Consider the following 11912-nt stretch of genomic DNA (forward strand, 5'->3'; position numbering starts at 1 on the left):
GTGGCCTCTCTCTCTCACCATTGGTCACTAATCCGGCCGCATCCCGTCCGCCGGGGAAAGAGAGGAAGTGCATCGTTTCTCCGTTTGATGGCGCCGAGGCAGCACGTCCCGATCTGCGGTACACGCCGTTCTCTCTGACCATGCTCCGGCGCGGCAGGGCCTACGCCACCTGCTCGCAGATTCTGCCCACCGCCGCTCACCTAGTTACATCCCGACGACCTCCAGGTATCCCCTCCGGCCTTGCTCCACTGCTCGTCTTCCCACGTCGCTGCATGTGGATCTTCCATAGTTCTTTGCCCAAAACGTAGCTCGTCCGGCGTACTTTCCATATTGCATTCTCGTCCTCACACCGTTTTAGACAAACACAACCGTGTTGTTATCTTCCCTTAGGACAAGGAATATGCTCTCTTTTTGTCGTCGCATGTGTCATCAACTGTTATTGGCCAGTAATTGTTTCCTTTCTACTCGTTGCTATTGCGACCTTTTGGTGAACTGCACAAATCACTTTTTTCTTAAGAGTGTTTGGTGCAGTTGTACTAAAATGTCACACGGGCAACGTCTCTACATTTCAGTGCGACTGCACAAAGGGAGATTGGTTTTGCTCTATCCTCCTCATCCAACTCCGAGCCTAATCTTCTCCAACTAGTTAGTCTTAAGAGAGACTCCAAAGGTGACCGGCTTCTATTTGTGTGTTTATTGTTTCATCAGCAGTCCTCTATTATCGTAATCACACTTAATATCTTTGGAACAGGGACGCTCAGCTCTATTTTAGTGGAACTGCACAAAATGATCGGAATGTTGCATGCTCCAGACAGCTACTTTTTTCCCAACATGCCTTGTTGATTTAGACATAGCTGGGGGGACGTTGCTGCCAATGAAAGCATGGATCAATTTTAATTTAACACCTTCTCACAACTCTGTCTTCAGTTGTGATGTAATTATTAGCTCTGATCTGCTAATAATTGACATGCATTAGCAAGGAAGTTAGTTTTTTATTGTTTCCGAAAGAGCATCAATGGCAAGACACGCGAAACAAAAGCTGAAAGCTCACACCATTGTACAATTTCATGTCGCTGGAAAATTATTTGTATAGTACGTCAATTATGTAAACAAATGATGGAAGCTTGATAGCATTGCTAGAAGCCTCTTCATCATCCGGGTCCATGTGCCATGCACAAAATTATACTCCTTCGTTCCTAAATATTTGTCTTTTTACAAATTTCAAACGGGCATATTTTAGAGTGTAGATTCACTCATTTTGCTTCGTATGTGTACTCCCTCCGTTCCTAAATATTCTATTCGTCTTTCTAGAGATTTCAACAAGTGACTACATACGGAGCAAAATGAGTGAATCTACACTGTAAAATATGTCTATATACATCCGTCTGTGCCAGTCCATTTGAAATCTCTAAAAAGACAAATATTTGAGTAGTCACTCGTTGAAATCTCTAGAGAGACAAATACTCCGGAGTATATTTAAGAACCGAGGGGGTAGTGCACAACCGCATGGGAGACTCAGCCCGGTCGTTGCGCTGCATTAATAGTGAGTAATGAGCAGTCAAATCATAAGCCCCACCTTTCCCACTGTAAGTTGCTCTGAAGAAGCAACCATCAATACGCTCTTCTTTGAATCCGCTCATACTACTCCATCTGTCACTGTTTATACAGCGCGCTTCAAAAAAAAGAAAAAAATATGTGGGACCAAGGCGACTAGCGATAGGCCTGAAAAATAGCATTGGTAGTTATAGCACGGCGTCTATTACTAGAGGGAATAATGTGTACACACATGCATGCAGTGCTTCCACGCCGGGTACACACATGCATGCACTTACTCCACTCCGTAGTAGTACAGTACATGGAGAGAAAATTGTGGACTTGATTGCGGTTACCACACCCTAATCAATTGAGCATTAAACCACACGCGTCTAAAGTCTCTCTGGTAGTGGAAATGCATTGAGAGAAATGCATCATAATGAAGCGCACCCTGTAAACTGTGACGGAGGGAGGAGTAGTATGAAGGTGCAAAACCAAGTACGCGTATGGCCAGTCGGTCAACGCACCTCCTCTTGGCATATCACTGACATGTGGGACAGGAGTGTGAGCAAACCGATCTCAATTGACAGCAAAGAGCCAACCCGCCGTTCCTTGAGAGAGACAAGGAGCGAGAACACATAGACGGGCTCGCACGGAGGCCAAGATATATTCGAGCATGGTTGGTTGATCGATATCATTCATTACATGTTGGGCTGCCGTTTTCCGCCCTTCTCCGGAATAAACGTGTACTTTATCAGAGATAAAAAAATAAGAGTACAGACGCTCCACCATGCGGTTCTAGTAGTAGTAGTACTTGTACTACTACGCTTGGCTCTCCGCCTCTTCGTGAAGTCGAACAATGATGGTAATCCGCATGTTGGGTACTACAGTGTATGCCTCTGACAATTTGACACCGAATGGACTGATGCATGTCCACCGAGGGTAGGTTGCATTAGTCAAAAGGCGTAAGCGAGCTTCACCTTGCCTGCAAGCTTCTCCTTGTTCTGCGAGTTGAAGGGACACACCAAAAAGTAGTGCCAGTCCATACTCCCTCCTTTCCGGTTAATATGGCTTAATCTTTTTTGCGGGTAAATGAGAGAGCTTTATTCATATATAACCATTCTTAGGACGATCAGCCAAGACACTGGTCACTAGGAAGCGAGGTACCCCACAAAAAAAGAAGTAGGAAGCGAGGTGTTTCATCAAGCCAGCTCTCGGCCACATTCAAAGTGCAGCAAGCACGGTTCGCACGAAGATGCGCCGCAAGGTTTGCTGACCTGTTTACATGCTGAATAACAAAAAAAGAGGAAATATTACCGAGCGCTACTATTTGTAACAGGATATGAGCCAGAATTAAGCGAGAATTGTGGCGAGTGTTCCATGCAATCAACTTCCATTATCACATGCGAGAACCCTCGAAGAGAACCAATGTGTTGAAGATTGCTTTATCACATTTTAAAATTATAATAAGAGTGCAGACGCTCCTCCATCCGGTTCCTCGTACTAGTATAGTACGTACCTTTATAGACTATAGTAGTAGTACTAGTAAACTTTGCGCTTGGTTGTTCGCCTATTCGGGAAGTCGAACAATAATAGCACTAGTAGTATAGTGTATGCTTCTGGCAATCTGACACCGAATTAACTATTGCACGTCCACCGCCTGAGCGAGGGAGAGCTTGCATTAGTCAAAAGTTTCTCCTTGCCCTGCGAGCCACCGCGCGCAAGCTTCTCCCGTCCTGCAACCTTCTCCTCATTCGGCAAGTTGACGGGACACAACAAAGTAATGCTAGTCCATACTGCCTCCTCTCCGGTTAATATGGCTTAATTTCAATCGAGATAAATACACTGTATGTCATTGTATATTTGTAAAAATACGGTCAGTGGACTTCATAATATGCTCATTGCGCTCAATATATATATTTTCCGGTGTTTATACGGTCACTAGCTCACCCTGACTGAGTATGTGTGTGCATGCACGTGTAGGTTGAGCACTTGAGCGTGACCGTGTGTGTTCCGTCGTGTGCTCGGACATGCATGCATTAGGGCGTCGCGCGCGTTTTTGCATCCATGTGTACGTGTGACTGTTGCATACACGTAGGGGGAGTACGTGTAGGGGCCACTAAGGAGCAGTCAAATCACACAGTAAGTTAGTCGGAAGACGCAACCATCATTTCACTCTTGAATGACACGTACGCAATATAAAATGGTTGATATGGAGAGAAAAAGAAAACCACTATATATACACTAGCAGGAGCCTAAGCTACAAGCCTGCTTGCTTAGGTTGCTCTCTTCACAAGCATAGAACGACGGGCCTGATCCCCCAGCTGGGGGAAGGGAACAATGTTCTGCGTAGACGCGGCCAACATCGGCGAGGGAGAAAACCCACAGTCGGTGCGTCCCAATCGGGGGTCACCGTGGTATGGGTCGATGCCGCGTCCCAACCGCCCTTCGAGCTACAGCCCGACGTCCCAGGTAGTCCATCTTCCTTTTGGAGCCGGCTTGCTCCATTGCCGTAGCTCCATCTCCATGTCGATCTTTCTCTACTTCTACCGGCTTCTACTTGTGATGAGTTTATGTCTCATGAACTAGTGCCAGTACTATTATTCTAATCACACTTCTTCAATATCTTTGCCATCAGGGATGCTCAGGTCAATTTTAGTGGAACTGCACAAAAGCATCGTATGATCCGAGGGTGCCAGCCATCTTCCCTTCGACAGGTTCTACCTGTCCAGGAAATTAAATCATGTTTAGGGTTTAGGGTTGAAGTCGTAGTGACCCCATCAGTAGTTTCTCTTTCGTACACGCTCTCACAACTTTTTTCTTTAGTTGTGAGGTAAATATTGGCTATGATCTATGAATCATTGAGATGCATCAGCATGCGTGTTAGTTTTCCTTTGTATTTGATGGAATGTTGTAACGGGGCAACCTTGGAATAGGAATGAAAATGGAGTGGAAAGTTTCTGTTTTTCCGGAGAAAAAATGGAAACGGAGAGAAACCAACGTTTCGTTTCGTTGGATCGCGCCATCGAGCAAAACCAACGTTTAAATCACGTCTGTCGTGTTCGTGTCTCACCCTCCTCCACGGCTCGACCCCACACGGTCGCTCGGCATGCCACTTACCGCAAACCGAGTATACGATAACTTTCCCGCCTGCTTGTCGATGGATCGCGCCATGAAGTACTAGCACTACTGCAAGAGATTGACGAGTTGGGGAGGACATCTAGCTGTAGCACGGACTCCCAAGAACTTTTTACATGCATGTTGTAGCCGGCTATTGCGACCTTTGAACGTGGAGCAGCCGCGTGCTCCCGGAAGCGGCGCGGGCGACGCTCTCTCGGCCGGCGCGCCGCTTCAATGCCGGCGCCAGTGAGAGGTCGCGTCCGCTCTGGCCGGGCATGAATGCGGCACTGACCGTTTCGGGCGGGAAGCACGCGCGGGTGATGAAGAGGGTTCGGGTTGGTCAGGACCGGCCGTGGCAGCGGTCCGGACGTGCGCAAACAAGAGATGTTGTACATTAATATTGCTGCGTATATAATTAACAACATAAATAATGTGCCAGTTGGACAAATATGATTGAAGATGGAGATGGAAATGGAATTTTACGTAAACACGGATATGCATGTCTATGTCTATGTGTGTGTGCGCGACGACTCTCGCGACCTGGAAGCGGGGGCATGTTTTTGATCGAGTTTTCTTTCTTGGTATGTTAGAAAATCAGTTTGTCTAATTCACATCTAGATGTTATTTAAGGATATCACATCTAAGCTCCCACAAGTATATAATGTAGCAACAAGAAACAAAAAAAACTAGGAAAAAAATAGACCACAAACAGAGTGGACATCAACTTAGATGTGACATAACTATGTCACATATAGATGTGTCCTAGACAGACCCTTAAAAAATTGTCCGCCAGTTTTCGTTTCTTTTTTCCGGGAACGCGCGTATTCTATTTAAAACCACTGCTATGGAGAGATTATTTTACTCCATTATAGCCTCTTGTTTGATAGAGGTTCTCGCGTCTCGCTCTCTCACCCTCTCCATATATGTTACACGCTGGAGGCTCAGCGTTCATTTGTTAGGGTTTGCTATATTCACAGTCTCTCACCCTCACTTCACCAGATCTAAACAAGACTGCGTTGGCCTCTTGTCTCTCTCTCCCCCCTCACAGCTGGTGAAGGAGGCGTCCGTATCCCATCGCACCGGGAAGGGGAGGAGGTGCAGCATTCACTCTATCTCCTTCGGCAAGGGAGGCAATCCACTGCCGGCTGCGCTATTCTCTTTCACCCAGCGCCTGTGCGGGAGGGCCACCGACCCCTTCTTCCTCGCTGCCGTACGTAGTATGGGCAGATCCGGCCTCCCGCCGCACGCCTTGCCACATCCCGACGACCCTAAGGTATAAGTTTCTTTGAAACCGTCGTTGCTCTAGCTGCATGTGGATCTTTTTGATCTGTAGTCGAATCTAGGTCTTGGTTCAAAGAGGAAAGAAGGGTGCGGTGGGCTGGAGCAAGAATCTAGGACATGGTTCAATGAGGAAAGGAGGGGCGGAAAGTAGTATAGACTGGCTATCCAGCCGCTTTGTAGGTCGAAAAGGGAAAAAGGGGGTAACCCAGTACACACATATGTAAGGAACCGATCTCTTTGTTGAAAAGGGAAAGAAACTGGGGGTCGGATAGTTTGTGCAGGACTAGATTTGCTGCCCTCACATAGGAAGAAGGTTCAAAGAGAACAAATATGGGACCAGCGCATATATGCTGCTTGGCTACATACTCTGCATCACCCATTTATACGTGTGGACGCACATGGTGCTGGCATGTCCCATACAGCTATTTTGCTGTTGTTAATCTAAGAATGCCGCCGGAAAATTGAAGCAATGCCACTGTTAAAAGTAAATTACATTTTTTAACGAATGTTGTTTCAAGAGAATGTCTCTGTTAATATGAATCAATGCAACCGTTTTAGAAATGCTACTGTCCTACTTTGTTTTCCATCCAAGATAAGTTAGATGCTTCTTTCTGTCACTGTTTGTTTCATCCTCCTTTATCGGCAAGTAATTGTTTCCTTTTTTGCCTCTGTTAAAACAGGGCTATCGATTCAACTTGTTGCTATTGCTACATTTTGCTTCGCTACTCGAAACACTTATGTTTTAAGAGTGTTTGTGCAGTTCAACTTGAATGTCACACCGGTGACTTTGCTTAATTTTGGTGGAACTGCACAAAAGGAGATCGAGATTTGTTTCCAGTCTTCGTGGCGAGTTGTTTCAAATCTTGGTCTCAACCACATGATGTGCAGTGTGCTTTGAGATGTTGTGCTACTTGTTTTGGTACTGTTTTAAATAAATGTTGAATTGAAGCTATTGTATTGCTGTCTTTTCCCATTAAGTAGTGAACAAAAATGGGACCAACCCAGACATGATGCTTGTTGCTTTGTTACAACAAATTCAGCATCACCCCCTTTATAAGCCAGTAATTGATGTCACTCTCAGAATTAACTACTGAATCTTATTTCAAAACTGCAACACTTGTTAGGGATTGGCGGGATTACCATTTTTGTGGCCGCATGTTTCATCCTCCTTTATTAGCCAGTAATTGATTCCTTTTTTGCCTCTGTTTAAACAGGGATATCTATTCAACTTGTCGCTATTGCGACATTTTGCTTCGCTACGCGAAACACTTTGCTTGATTTCAGTGCAACTGCACAAAATGAGATTGGATTTCCTATTCGTGTTGGCAGATTCGTATTTTATCTTGTCCGTCTCATGGAAGGTCAGTACAGGCCTTCATCCACATGATTGTGCAGTGTGCTTTGAGATGTTGTGCTACTTGTATTGGTACTGTTTTAAATAAATGTTGAATTGAAGCTATTGTATTGCTGTCTTTTCCCATTAAGTAGTGAACAAAAATGGGACCAACCCAGACATGATGCTTGTTGCTTTGTTACAACAAACTCTGCATCACCCCCTTTATAAGTAGATGGAAGCACATACTGTTGTTGCGCCCACTCTCCCCTGGAACTGTTTATGCTTTTCGTTAATCTAATGCCGCTGGTAGAATTAAGCAATGCCACTCTCAGAATTAATTAACTACTGAATCTAAGTTCAAAACGGCAACACTTGTTAGGAATGGTACTATCCTGCTTTGTAGTTCTTTCTACATGTTTAACCAAGGTATTGTTAAGATAATGTCTTTGTTAAAATGAATCAGTTGCATTGTTTTAGGAATGGTACTTTTCTGCTTTGTCGTTCTTTATACATGTTGAAACAAGGCATTGTTAAGATAATGTCTCAGTCAATATGAATGAATCACACTAATGGAGAATTGCTACTCTCCTGCTTTGTTTCCCATTAAGATAAAGTAGATCAGTAGATGCTTTTCTTCTGGGAGTACAAGTCATCAACCGTTATTTCTCAGTAATTGTTTCCCTTATACCTATTGTTGCTTACAGGGATATCAAAATTAAAGCTCGGTTTTATTCCGACTTTGATTTTAGTTGAACTGCACAAAAGGAGCCAATGTGTCCAAGGCAAACTGCTGCATTACTGGGTCCAGTTGGTCGTTCCACTTTGCAGAAAGAAGCAGTCACTGTTTGCGCTACATTACAGAAGGAATGACCGAAAATCTTTACAGAGTATTATTAGACACCGGTGACATGACTAGTCTGCAGAGACCATTGGCAATTTAACAACACGTGGAGTGCCCTGGGCAAAAAGTGCCCAAACAAGTACAAGAAGCTATGACAGGACTCCACGATCATATGCATTACATATTTTGAATGGGAAAAGCTTGTCAAAGTTTAATCATTGATGTTAGCAAGAAGACGTTAGTTTAATATATTGGAATTGGAAAACCTTGTCAAAATTTGCTCATTGATGTTAGCCAGAAGACATGCATTTGATATTTTTGAATGGGACGCCCTTGCTGTGAGCAGCGTCGAGTGTTTTTTCCTATTCCTGTGTTCAGTTTAGAAGTAAATAGTTACTCTGCTGAGATATTCCTGTGTTAAGAGTTTGTTCTGAATATTGTCTATGTAATGCCAGGCCTTGTGTTTGATTGCAAAGTTGAGCTTGGAATGTTGTGGCATGCGGCATCACGAGTTGTTCACCGTGCCTCCTGAGAATAATGCTTCGTATTGTTTTGCATGTCGATCTAATGCCAGTGATTTGCTTGTTAAGAAGATCATCCTCTTCTGTTGTTTCCGTGCTTAAGAAGTTCATCGTCTGATGTTTCATTCATAGCCTATACGACAAGTCGGGTAGGTTAGACGTGAAACCATATGATCTTCCGACCAACTCATGATATTAGGCCATGATTGGATCGTCGTTTTCCAACCAAAACCGCTTGTAAAACTGACGCTTGTAAATTAAAGCAGATGGTCTCAGGCGAAGGCGCTTGGTTGGTCGATTTCGACTAGTAAAATATCGGAAGTACTTCACACACGATAAAAACGCTGAACGACACTCGGACGATTGCTAATCCAGCCGTTAGCTGCTGTTTCAGCCTTGCCCATGGATGGCATGATACGCACGTCGTGCATGTATCGTCTGGTAATGTCGTCCATATAGCAGTGCTCGTAAAATATACACTGGTCTCTCAAAATACACGCGTAACCCGCCGGTTTTACTTACAGACCTCGGGCCCTCGGTTTCATTACGCCTGTATTTTACGAGTTGTTTCCAATGACGAGTAAATTACACTTGTATGTTAATACAGGTTTGAAATAAACCAGAGCTCCCAAGCGCGGCCTTACCGTTTCATTCTGTCTCAGTTTCTCGAAGGTGCTCATAGGTGTCCGATGATCCTGGCTTCCTGAATGAGCAGTGGGCGCTATATCAGACCATCAGTAGGGCCCGCGAGGCCCTCTCTGTTGTCCTTCGAGTTGTTGCGCTCGCCGTGGCGCCGAGCATTGTTAACATCGTCAACGAACATGAGGATTCAGGAGATGACTTTATTTTGACTGGATGACACTAGGGACCCACTAGGGCCATAGCCGTACGTACGCAAGTGCCTCCTTATTATGTACAACTATTTTTTTTTTGCTTTCTCCTGGTTTCCTAACATCACGGTCCCACACCATTGTCAACCTATGTAGTCAATATAAACGAGAGAATTGCACAAGGTGCGGCCGACAGCTGGGACCAAGCACCTCGAGCAGTATTTGTGTTTTTGAGGCGTGAGCACTGCAGAGTTTTTCTTGGCGATGATTTCGTTGTTGTTCAGAGGAGAGCAGGGTATTAACTGGGCGGGCTGTGGCCCGTCTAGCCCAGGCCAGATATCCAGCCAAGATACTAATTTTTTCAAGATGAAAATGGCTAGCCCAGCTATACGTCTTTTTGAGGAATACCCAGGCAAGGTCAACTTATTATTCTCCGCCCCGCTGGGCTGCAAATCTTTCCTAGGAGGGATGCATTAGGCTTAACAGGAAAATGGGCTTTAAAAATAATAAATGGGATGTAATTATAAAAACTGGGCAGTAACTATAAAAAAATGCACCAAACACGAAATTAGTTTATAAAATATTATTTATGGATTTTGAAAATCTTAAATTTTCATTGTTGCGCGCGCAATATTTCGTTGGATTTTTACGTAATACAAATTTATATTTAATCTGACTAAAAATTTTGGATAAAAATATTTTGGATCCCATCAAAATGTGGGAAATTTTATTGAATTATGTCTTCAACGGTTGGTTGCAATTATTAATCGTTGTCCTAGCTAGAAAATGGGTTGTACTTTTAACAAACTATAAATGGGCTGTTGTAAATTCCATTAGAATTCAAAAATGGGTTGTACATTCTTACAAAACGTAAATGAGCTATAAGTTCTCTGCCACACACTTGTGGGCTACTAAGTGACGCGTCCCCTAAAAAAATAAGTTGACACGTATGCAAGGCTTTGTCAACTTATTATAGTCAACACACGGTTCTAGCAGCAGTGGTCGTTGGATATCTATCCAACGGATGTCGTGCTTCTTCTTCAATCTCGGATATTTTTAGCTTCGGCCGCCCAAAAAATATTCCTCCCCCTGACATCTGGGGCGCACCGTTTCGGAGGCTGACCTGTGGGCCTACTAAGTTGGAGCGTACCAAGGGCTTTGTCAACTTAGTCAATATGAACGATTCTAGCTCGAGTGACCGTACGATGTCCATCCAACGGCCGTAGTGCTTCTTCAACCTCTGGTCTTCTTGCTCCAGCTGCCCAAAGCAGCGCCGGTCGTGCTGCCTGCTCCTGCCTCCCGTGGCCGGCTGTGCTGCTGCGGAGGCCTCACCGCCCCCTACTATTCCCACTGCTGGCCAGACCCTGCGGCGACGGCAGCCTCACACCGCAGCCGAACAAGTGAACCCTCATACTCCTCTCCGCGTGGGCATCCATTGCCGCGTCTTCACCGGCTCCGCGTCGTCCCCTTCCTAGGCCTCGCCGTCGTCCACCGCCCTGGTGCTCTCGGCGCGGCGTGGTCAACGTGGTCAAGGAACGACTTCCATCGGACGTGGACGTACGTGGAGAGGCTGATAGCTGGGTCCACGGTGGCAGCAAGGAAGTGCCTCCTTATTACACGGAAAATAATGATTCATCCACCTGACAGCAGGGACCCACCGGACGGGCCACCGTATTTCGTGAAAAAAACGTTTCCCCCCTGACTGCTGGGACCCACCAGCTACACCTTCGCACGCAAGGAAGTGCGTCCGGGCAAAAAAACGATTCGCCCCCCTGACTGCTGGGACCCACCAGCTACATCTTCGCACGCAAGGAAGTGCGTCCGGGCAAAAAAAACACAAAACGATTCGCCCCCCTGACTGCTGGGACCCACCAGCTACATCTTCGCAGGCAACGAAGTGCCTGACAGTCGGGACCCACCTAGTCGAAGCGTACGTAGCGTTGTCATTCTGGTCGCGAACGTGTACGTACATATATATTGGTCGATGTAGAGGCGCGCACGTGTCGTAGTAGAGGCGCGTACGTGTCGTAGTAGAGGTGCGCACGTAGCATGTACACGTACGTACAGCGGCCAGGCTGCAAGAAAGAAAATACGGCCACGTACGTACATACGGGCAGGGTCTCGAACGCCTACTCGCGCATACGTACGGCGAGGGCTCATGTACATGGCTGGGTCGGAACGGAGAAACAACGTCGTCGTCGTGTTCATGGGGAGGCAACAGAATGCGTCGTGTTCATGGGGAGGCAATGGAACGCGTCCTGTTCATGGGGAGGGGTGTGGCGTACCGCAAAACGGAGGAAACGGACCTCCTACGGTCGAAACGGGGGACCTGTTGATCGGGAGGAGTGTGCCGTACCGCAAAACGGACGAAACGGACCTCCTATGGTCAAAACGGGGGTCCTGTTGATCGGGAGGGGTGTGGCGTACCGCAAAACGGACGAACCGGACCT

The sequence above is a fragment of the Triticum aestivum genome, chromosome 3D, assembly GCF_018294505.1.
Source record: "Triticum aestivum cultivar Chinese Spring chromosome 3D, IWGSC CS RefSeq v2.1, whole genome shotgun sequence".
NCBI classification, from domain to species: Eukaryota; Viridiplantae; Streptophyta; class Magnoliopsida; order Poales; family Poaceae; genus Triticum; species Triticum aestivum.